Genomic DNA, 11,578 nt, shown 5'->3' on the forward strand with positions numbered 1-11,578 from the left:
AAAACTGTTAAGCATAAATTGGGACTGTATCATTAGGAATATTTTCATTGCAAGTAATAGAAGATCAGGTAGTTTAAGCCAGTTCACAGTGGCTTAAACAAAAACAAACATGGGAATTCTGGAGGTAGGGGCTGCTGGTGTTCATTGAATGATATCAGATAGTCATCTCTGCCGTTTACTTGGCTTTTCCCTCCTACCTGCAATGTGATTGCCTTACACCAGATATCAACATTCAGATTTAAGACAGGAAGAAGGAACGTTACTGAACCAGAGATGTTTCCTCTGTCTCTTTAGTCAGAAAAGCAAATTTTTTTGTATGCCAGATATTGTGCTAAACTTAAACTTCTTACATGTATCTTTTCAATCTTTTTATGAATAGGTAGTAATCTCCATTTATCAGGCTTAAAGACATGCCCAATATCACCCAGCAAAGAAGTGAAGAGTTATACATAGAAGTGGATGAGAAGAAGAACATGTTTTAGTGTCAGCTTAGGAAGAACTTTACCCCCCAAAAGTGAAAGGATGGGTTCAAACATTATCGCAAATGCTTATTGAACACCTAGAATGAGATAGGCACTGCAACATGCCTTACCAAAATTATCATCCACTCAACAACCTTATGAAACCTATACTGCTATTATCATCTCTTTTTTTATAGATGATAAATGGAGACAGAGGATTTTTAAAACTTACCAAAATTCAAGGTTTGCAATTTACAGAAGCAACTTTAAATTATGGCAGTTTAACTCTTGGGGCTGCTTAACCACTATGCTGTGTGTCCTAACAATATAAGTGCTACAAAAAGTCAAGGAGGCTGAGGATGGAGAAAAAGTCTTTGGATTTGGAAATTAGGGGATCATTAGTTATCTTTTAGAGTGCAGTTTTATTACAGTGATAGGGGTAGAAGCAAGTCATAGAACAGTACTGAGAAAGAGCAACCGCCAGATGTAGGCTATTTTGGCATTGAAAGGAAGGCAAAAGAAGGGACTGAGCTAAAAGAATTTTAATTTTTTCTTTAGGATAAGGAGACTATGTCTATAAGTGGAGAGTAAAGGAAAGGAGTAGTAGAAAAGAGATTTAAAATAAAGAGAGGAATAATTGACTCTTGAGCTCCTGGGAAGGGGTCAAGGACTTAAAGAAAGAGTGGGAGGAGGACCATCTAAGGGGAAGAAAGTCATTCTCGGATTAGAAGGAAAAAAGAAAGATGAGTGAAGCCATCAATAAGCCTTGGGCTAGGGATCAGAGAAATTGAGCAAGGTCAGTTTTCTAAGTAAAGAACATAGGTAAAAGTAAGAAATATTTTGAAAAGGTAGAGTGGATAATTGGAAGGGAAATCATTTAGAGTTGAAAATTGGCAGCAAGTCTAGATCTTACCTGCAAAAAGGCTAGATCACGTTGGAGTGGGAGCATCTAGAGGATAGGCTAGGAAAGTCCTAGGGTCAAAGTGAACAGTTTATGGAGAAGATAAGTATAGTTTGGTTATGTTGAACAAGTTGCTTACTCAGGTAGAGAGGTATAACAGAAATGGATGTGGAGGTCTAGGGCTTGATGAAGAGTTTGGAGCTGGAAATGGGAATCATCTTGAGTGTTCCAAAGACTATTGTGTTTTTGAATCCTTAAACTGAGTTAAGAGAGGCATAATCACCAGGAAAGAGAGCCCTATGGGAAGTCAGAGGGCATCTCATCTTTGGTGGGGAGTTCAATCATTTTTCAAACATTTATTGAGCACTTCCATGAGTAGACACTTGTTAGGGACAAGAGCTATCCCTGGCGCTTTCCCTCAGGGGCTTCATAGAAAGAAATACATAGAAACAAATCATTAAAATATTTTGAGATAACTGCTCTAATTGAGACTGTGCAACTTGAAGATGGGATTACCCCTGCCTTGGTGGGTAGGAGGGAGATCAATGAAGAAGTCACAGAGGAGGAGACACTGTAGGACAGGACAGGTAGCGGGACCAGCAGAACAGACCCAGAAGCATGAGTGAGCAAGCACACCAGTGAATGACACATACTTCAGTATCCCTGAGGTGTGGGGTGTGTATGGTCAGTGGCAGGAGATGAGGCTGGAAAAGTAGGAAGAAATACAAATGAATGTTCTTGAATGCCTGTTATTTGCCTACCATTGTTGATCAGATTTGCATTTTAGAAAATATTCTAGAAAAGAGGTATATGGAAACCTCTAGAGGTAGAGACCACTTGGGAAGCTAAAGCAGAAATCTAGGGTCTAAATAGGACAGGGGAAGAAGGGAGAGGCAGGAGAAGCTAAATGAAAGAGCTGTTTAGGAGGAAGAATTGTGAGAATTTTATGACTTGGATAGAGGAAGTAAACAGGAATAAGGATCATTCCCAGGTTTTCTGATCTGGGTGGCTGAGTGGACTGTGACATTAAAGGAACATAGAAAATACTTGGGGCAGATAAAGGCTTCTTATTGAATAAAGAAAAACATTTAAAGGTAGAAATTCAACTTACAGGAATTATCTAATATGTTGGTGGGAGTTAAGACCATGGATAATAATTGAAATAATTGGTATTAATTTCTTGCTTTCAATGTGTCAGGCACTGAAATATCTCATTTGATCCTAAATTGGGACCATTATCATCACCTTTACTTTACAGATGAGAAAACCAAGGCTCAGAAAGCATCTATGACTTCCTAGGGTCACACTCAGATCATGATTCTAACCCTGGCAATTTGACACCAGAGCCCACGTTTTTTTAACCCTGATTCTTTACTGGTGCTCTTGAGTCCCTGGATGTGTTTTCCTGGGCATTAACAAATAAAAGGGAAAGGTAAGTGAGTCCATGAGGGGATTAATGAATTAAAATGCTACAAAGAACATGAAGGCTAAATTCAAAGTGCAGAAATGGAGGTTGTGGTCAAAAGGGGAATTAGGTCAAAATCCTACATTTGGGGCCTTTTGTGTGGTGAGTCTTGCACTCTTTCCCAATCTCCAGATTCTTAGATATAAACAACTAGATATAAACAACTGCTGCATTGTATTCAGTATGTTCCAAACTGAACTTGGCTTCCATGATGGGACACTCTCCTGGTCTTCCTCCAGGTTATTCCTAGAATAAACTTTCTAGTTATTCCTGCTCTCCGCCCTTTGTAGGCCCAGACTCCTTTACTTGGCTATTAAATGTGGAATCTCCGAGGGCTCACTCCTAGACTTTTGACTCTTCTCATTCTTTGGTTTTCCTCCTAGGGAAAGTCATGTCCATGACTTCAATGACCACTTTTTGTAGATGACTCACATATATATGTATATCCAGGCCAAATAATTTTTCTGAGCTCTGAATCAGTATTTCCACTGTTTTCTTGAAAAACTCCATTTGGGTGGAATGGAGTGTCTTTAAATCCAGGTGTCCAAAAACAGCTCATGATCTCCATCCCTTCTCCCACCCCCAAACTTGCTCTCTTCTAGTGTCCTCTATCTCAGTTAATGGCAACATCATCCAAACTGTAATAAAGGCCAAAACTCGAGGAGTAACTTTTGATGCTTTCCTTCCCTTCAACTTCCCATTTCAGTCCATTAGCAAGACTTCTTGATTTTTATCTTCTAAATATCTCTTGACTTTATTGCCCAAATATCCCTTGAATTCTTTTACTTTTCTTAATCTCTGCCATCACTGCCACCCTAAATACAACCTCCCCCCCACCCCCTTAATTACTGCAATGGCCTGTTTTAAACTTAATTTTTCAGCTGTAGGCATTATCAGTTGTCTGCCTGCTATGGAAGATGAAGATTTGCTTTTTATCACATTTTCTGAACCTCTCCATCTTTTTAATCTATTTATTTTAAATTTTCAGTTAGAGTAGTAATCACTTTTACATTACTATGACTACTTAAATGCTGTTCACATTTGAGTCATGTCCCGTACCACAATTTTTATCTTTCTCTTATTTGAGTGTCTTCTTTGCTTCTTTAGTTATCATGTACTATCATTAAAAAAAATCCTCAATTATTCCTCAGAACTATGACTCTCCTTTCAATATATATAACACATTTACTATGGGCCAGGTTCTCCTCCAAGTGGTTTTAATCCTCACAGTAGCCCTTTGAAGTAGATACTGTTATCCCCCTTTTATAGATGAAGAAATTTAGGAACAGAGAGAGCCAATAAGAACTTGTATTAGGATCCAGGCATCTATGTTCTTTTTCTTTTCTTATTTTTTTAGGAAAATATTTTATTTTATCTATTTATTTTTACTGAGGCACAACCGACATGTAACATTAGTTTCAGGTGTACAACATAATGATTCAAATTTGTATATATTGCAAAATGATCACCACAATAAGTCTGGTCAACATCTGTCACCACACATAGTTAAAAATTCTTTTTCTTGTGATGAGAACTTTTAAGATCTGCTCTCTTAGCAACTTTCAAATATACAATACAGTATTATTAACTATATTCACAATGCTGTACATTACATCCCCATGACTTATTTATTTTATAACTGGAAGTTTGTACCTTTTGACACCCTCCACCCATTTTGCTCACCCCCTGCCTCTGTCAACCACCAATCTGTTCTCTGTATCTATGAGTTTGGCTTTTTTTGTTTTTAAAGATTCCACACATAAGTGAGATCATATGATCATATGGTATTTGTCTTTCTCTGTCTGACTTATCACTTACTATAATGCCCTCAAGTTCCATCCATGTTATTGCAAATGGCAAGATTTCATTCTTTTTTGTGGCTGAATAATATTCCACTGTGTGTGTGTGTGTGTGTGTGTGTGTGTGTGTGTGTATGTATCTTGCAACTTCTTTATCCATTCATCCATTGATGGATGCTTAGGTTGTTTTCATATCTTGGCTATTATAAATAACGCTACAGTGAACATGGGGGTGCATATATCTTTTTGAGTTAGTATTTTCATTTTCTTCAGATAAAACCCAGAAGTGGAATTGCTAGATCATATGATAGTTCTATTTTTAATTTTTTAGGAACCTTCATACTGTTTTCCATAATGGCTCACCAATTTACATTTCCACCAAGAGTGCACAAGGGTTCCCTTTTCTCTATATGCTGGCCAATACTTATTTCTTGTCTTTTTGATAATAACCATTCTAACAGGTGTGAGGTGTTATCCCATTGTGGTTTTGATTTGGATTTCCTGAGTGGTTAGTGATGTTGAGCTCCATTTCACATGCCTGTTGGCCATCTCTATGTCTTCTTTGGATAAACGTCTATTCAGATCTTATGCCCCTTTTAAAATTGGATTTTGGGGGGTTTTTGCTACTGAATTGTATGAGTGATTTATATATTTCAGACAGCTACTCTTATTAGATATATGATTTGCAAATATTTTCTCCTATTTGGTAGGTTGCCATTTTATTTTATTGATAGTTTCCTTTGCTGTGCAGAAGACTCTTTAGTTTGATGTAGTCCCACTGGTTTATTTTTGTTTTTGTTGCCTCAGGCATCCATGTTCTTAACCACTATATTATATGATCTCTCCTCAAGGGAGTAAACCAAGATTGAAGAGAATATGCACTCTGTTAAGCTGGAAGAGGAAAAGAGAGATCTCAGGCTTAGTGGATTGTATATCCTCTTATTTCCTGGTTTACTTCTTTCTTTGGGCAGAGCACATACTTCAGCAGCTTCCTGAGAGGGTTCATAAGAAGGAAATTTTAGAGACCTTGCATATCTGAAAATGTCTTTAGTCTTCCCCCACACTTACTTAGTAGTTTCCCCCCTGTTGTGTTGATCGAATTCCCCAGAAATAATCTTCTCCCTGAAGATTTAAGCTTGGTTACCAGTTTTAGTGGGGAAAGAGAGTGTGAGTTTCGTCATTCAATTTCATCATTCACATGATGCCCTTCTTTTCTATATAGAGCCTCTGATCTCATCTGTACCCATTGTCCCTAAGTCGTACTCTCTCCAAAGAATAAACCTTCAATCTTCTGCTATAGTGGGGGAGAGACAGGTTTCTTGTACTGGAAGGAAAGAGCCTTAAGTGCATGTCTTCAGTGCTTTATAAATTGATGTTCAATCAACTCTGTTTTCACTTCCTTCCCCAGCAGAAGATATTGAGGCCTCTTAAGCCTTTGAGGACTTATTAGGTGCATATCAGGTTTCTTCTTAGCTTTTTCCACTGTCAATTCAGAATCCTCTTGGATTCACAAAATAAACGATCACCTATCCATCTGATTGCTGCTTGCAAAGTTTTATTGCTGTTGTCTCCTACCCTATCATCTTCATTCTTGTCAGAACTCCTTTGGAAGTTCCCTTTCTGATATTTTATTTGGATTTCTGAAAGGAGTGAAAATAACTACGGTTCAAACTGTCACCTTAAACTGGAAGTCAAAATAACCTGTTGACCTGTCTTCATGTGCATACTCTTGCCACAGTCTAATCCATTCTCCAGACCTCAGCTGGAGTAATCTTTTGAAATGCAAGTCTAGTATGTCACCTCTCTGCTGAAAATAGTTCATTGGTTTTCCACTGGAAAGCTCAAAGTCTTTAACGTGAATCGTAACCCCCAGCAGGGTCTGACTTCTTCCTGCAGCCTTTCATTGTCCTGTGCACTCTGCCCACACTGGTCTTCTTTCAGTTCTCTGATTGCCACTGAGCCTGTGCACTTCTCTGCCTGCACCACCTCTCCTCCCTTTCCCTTCCCAGCAATTTCCCTTTACCTTGTTAATTCTTCCTTTCCTTCCAGCTCATCTGTCACTTCTCTTCCTGACTTCCATGAGCAGGCCAGGCCCTCCTATGAAATACTCTCAGAGGAACATGTATTTCACTTTTACAGCTCTTATCCCTGTCGTAAATTTACATTTAGTTGAATAATTCTTTCACTAGTTTTCTCTCTTCTCCTGAACTATAGTCTCCACGAGAGTAAATACCATGTCCATTTTTGTTCACCATTGTGTCCTGGAGTTGTGTGTAATACATTATAAGCATTTAATACACATTTGTTGAAATGGAAAAGATCAAAACTTGCTTCATTCCCTCATTCTCTAGTTTATTGTCATCTTCCAAACTCTAAGGGGAGCTCAATGCTCTCTTCCCTCATTTCATCCCTGGGAAGGGAGCAGAGGACCAATGTGGGTTAGACCTAGACCACGAGGCCTCTGGACATAGTCCTTATGGACAGAATGTTTTGGTGTCCACATGGCATGGTGTCAAGCAGAGTACAATGCACCAATTATCGATCCTGGGGAAAACTCCAAACACTTCTGCCCATTGCATCTTGGTATTGATTGGAGTTTCAAAAAAAAAAAAAAAAATACAATGCAGTCAAGCCCTGGATGGGACAGCACTTTACTTACATAGAGAAGAGGCACAGCAAGCTCAGCTTCAATAGTGGGCATCGGCACCCCATAGCTAGCTGGTCTCTCCCTGCTGCTGACGCAGGGTAATTAGCCTAGGCGCTGCACCCATTCATGCTGCAGTGAAAGGAATCCTGTTCCCTCCCCTTAGAGGACAGTCATAACAGTGGGGTTGGTCAGGTACCATACGATGCACATGCTTTAAGCAGAGACAAAAGAGTACTCATTGAGATTGAAACAAGGAAACATATTCCCACACAAGGTAGTAAACCAGGCACAGTCTGTGTGGGCTCCTTAACCCTTGGTAAGGAAGTGTTCCAGACCCAAGGTCCATTCTTATGCAGCTGAGTGGGGGCTCCATGAGACTGCCTTTTCCAATGCAAGGTCTTCTGGATTCTCTCTCTCTCTTTTTTTTTTTTTTTTCATTTTCTCCATTTGTTCTCTCTTCATAATTTCTCTGTAGATTCTTAGGTCTTCCTCTTGCTTCTTCCTTTTGTTTTATGTTCCTGGGACTGGACGGAACACAGGGAAAGGAAGCCTAAGCAGAAGGAGACATCCTGTTTCACACATGGTCCTGCCTGTTCACTAGAAATAGGTTCTACAGTGAGATTTGGGGGTCAGAGCTTCATCACTGAAACCCAGAGATGTTATCCAGTACCCTTCCTGCATGCCTCCTTTTTGTTAACTATAGCATCCATAGAATATTCAGGATCTCCGTCTCCTCCATATTTCTACCATGGAGACAAGACTCTCATTTACATTAGGCAAGAAGTTATCCAAGTTAGAATGCTGGGGTCCTGTTCAATTTTAATTGACCACACATCATTCATTTGTTGATTCTGTTAAGTCTTTCGGATCTGACTTCTGTTACACACAACTGAGCAACTTCCTTTATTTAATTAGTAGTATCCATACAGTGCTCCAGTGATTCCTGGAGGTTTTGTAGATGAGCCCCTGAGAGCCACTGCAGGGGACAAACTGGAAAGGAGCATACAGGCCACCAGAGAGACATGTAGGATTTTCATGTTATATGCTTTTCCTGGTGCTTTACTATGGGTCTTTAATGTTTATATATATAAGACCATTTTATCTACACAACAACTCTACTATTGTCATCTTCATTTGATGAGTGAAGAAACTGAAGTTCAGCAACTAAAATGATACAGCTAGCAAGTGGCAGAATTAGGCTTGGAACTATGGTATTCTGATTTCTGAGCCTACCTTCTTGATTTCTAAGTTATACAGTTGGCCCTTCATATCCATGGGTTTCACATTTGTGGATTCAACCAACTGCAGTTTGAAAATATTTGGGAAAAAATTCCAGAAAGTTCCAAGAAGCAAAACTTTAATTTGCCACATACTGGCAACTATTTACATAGCATTTATACTGTACTAGGTATTATAAGTAATCTAGAGATGATTTAAAGTATACAGAAGCATGTGCATAGGTTATATGCAAAAACTATGACATTTTGTATAAGGGACTTGAATATCCCTGTATTTTGGTATTTGAAGGGGTCCTGGAACTAATCCCCTGAGGATACCTAGGGACAACTGTAATGCAGTTTACTGTGTGTTAGGGACTGTTCTAAATGCTTTACAAGCATTACTTCATTTAGTCCTCATAATGGCCCTGCATGGTGGGTACTGTTAACTTCCTCTACAAATGGAGAAGTTTAAGGATAAGGAATTTGTCCATAGTCACGAAGTGGAAGAGCTGGGATTTATACTTGAATCTGGCTGATCCAAGAGCCCACGGTCTTAATCCCTATGCTCTACATGTCCTCCTGTATGTGATGACTGGCTGCACATGTGGGCTTGTCTCTTCTGCTACAGTATGAGCTTCTTGAGGAAAGAGGACCGTGATTTCTTCAGCTTTGTCTTTCAGGAGCCTTAGCAAGGTTCTGGACACACAGTCCATGCTCAATAAATACCAGTTGAATTGAATGGAAGTCAGGGTTTGCAAGAGGGTCCTTGGAGTTTAGAAGATGGAGGAACTCTGAGACCAAGTGATGAAAGGCTGTCCTTGTGGATGTTGAAGAGCTAGGAAGGACAGCTGAAAACTGTCTGATACCAAAATCATGCAGGAGGGTAAGTAGTGCTGTAGTTGGGGTAACATGCTTAGTAAAGTTGACTAATTGCCCAGGCAGAGCCAAAGAATGGTCATGGCTCGGTGTGGTTACCATGTTTCAGGGTATAGTCTTCTGTTTTGCTGATCCAGAAACTTTCTTTCTGTTTTCTAAAATGATTACGTTTTCATGTTGACACACTAAAGGCTCAAGAAACTGTTCAATAACCAGAATACCATATAGGTAAACTCAATTACCTTGACTGGAATTTTCTTCTTTTGATTGTAATGGTGTAGTCATCAGAGAAAGGCAGAAGGCAGACTAGAAAAAAACAGCCATTCACTATATTGTTCTGTTTGGAGAAAATCTATGTGAATAGAAGGGGGATGGTCATCTTCGAAAAACAAGGGCAGCTGGCAATATCTGTCTAAGCCCCTCCAAGGGAAGGAGTCTGATCTAAGCACACTTGTTCAGATGAGCCTTATAGTAAGTGCTCATTACATGGCAGCTGTATTTTTGTTAAGATGGGTTAGATGGGTTTCTTAGGTACCCTTAACTGAAAAACAGTTTTTGACATTAGATAACTCATGTTCTATTTTCATGCTTAGCAAACAACCCTCTCATCATTTGACTTCATATAGAGAGTGTTTACAGCCAGTAAGGTGCTGGTCAGCCTGAGTTGACCTCAGTTTCACTTTACTAGTGTTTCTTCTTGTGAATTAATATTGACAATATTGACATTTTGGAGCATTGTTTCTGTGTGCTTGTTTAAAGGGAGTCTGCCTCAGAAGACAGCATACTCTCCCTGTATAATTCAGAGCAGTGTTCTCTGGAAGCAAACCACTAGGGTTCAATTCCTGGTTAATACTATCTCTGTAACCTTGGGCAAGCTATGCAATGGCTTTATGTCTCAGTTTCTCTTGTTTGTAAAATAGGAAAAATAATAGTACCTACCTCTAAAAGTAGTTGTAAGAATAAAATGAGATAATACACAGGGGCTGGCACATAATAAACTCTCAATAGATGTTAGTTTTTAAGTTCAGGTTCTTGAGCTTGCTAGGCTAGGACCAAACCCTGGAGTTTTGGAAATAATCAAGGTAAATGCTGCCTAGTCATTGAGCCTAGCTCCCTGAGGTGACAATTTCTGCTTGTCTATGGGATCACCTTGACATTTGAAACAAGTCACTAATACTTATGTAGTCTCAGATATTTACATATATTTGCTCATTCAACATTTCTGGCAACCTTAAGAGGCAGGTACTAATATTATCCCCATTTTACAGATGAGGAAACTGAGGCATAGAGAGGCTAAGTAATTTGCCCAAGTGAGTAAATGGTGGCTCACTCAGAGAACCACCTTTTATTTACTTGTTAAACTACCTCTTCTTTCTCAAAGAGAATGGGTATTTTGCAGTGAGAGAGATATTGAAAACTCATTTTTTTCTCTCATATGTAACAATGCTTTAAAGTAATAGTTTCTTAGTGAGCTTTGAATCCACCCATAAATGTATCCTGTAATTATAAAACGTGGTGGGCCGCTTTGTTACTTGAAAATAATAAAATAAAACACAAGGCTGTTCACCAGTTCTTACAAAGCAGGCATCACAGAACGTGCCTGTAACTGTGCTTTTCGCTTCCCAGTTTTCAAAATTGGCTTATGTGTTCTGTTTCAAAAAACCCCAAAGTAGGAAGAACTGTATAAAGACATTTACAGACTTCATAAATGTCTCTAAAGTTGAATATGCATGCACTTATTAAGCCCCTTGGGTGTTGGCACTGTACCTGGAACATCTAAGGCTGCAACACTAACATTTTTCTGGTCTTTTAAAAGTATTCACAAAGAGGCTTTCGTTAGATGCTTAGAACACATAACTGCAGCGCTGAAAAGATGAAGAAATCGCAAAATTTTCTCCGCTTTTGCGTCTCTTTTCTTAACTCCTGGGAATCACGAACGTTTGTCCAGTGTATTTCGGCTGTTATTTACTGAAGCCTCTCACCGCAGCAACGGGTTAACCCCGAACTTTGTCTCGGAAGCTCTCTCCTATCTCTTGTTGAGGTTCCCGGCTTGGCTGGAATCTGAGCATGCGCAGGAGCTCAGCAACTTCAGGGCGAGCGAGCGCGCTTGTGGGCGCCACCTCCCTTCCCTGGACGACGGGAAGTAGGTGAGCGTCTGGGCGCGTGCGCAAACGTGGCCGGGGCGCCGGGGTGGTGGGTTACGCCTGGA

Source organism: Balaenoptera acutorostrata, chromosome 17, assembly GCF_949987535.1.
Source record: "Balaenoptera acutorostrata chromosome 17, mBalAcu1.1, whole genome shotgun sequence".
Taxonomy (NCBI): Eukaryota; Metazoa; Chordata; class Mammalia; order Artiodactyla; family Balaenopteridae; genus Balaenoptera; species Balaenoptera acutorostrata.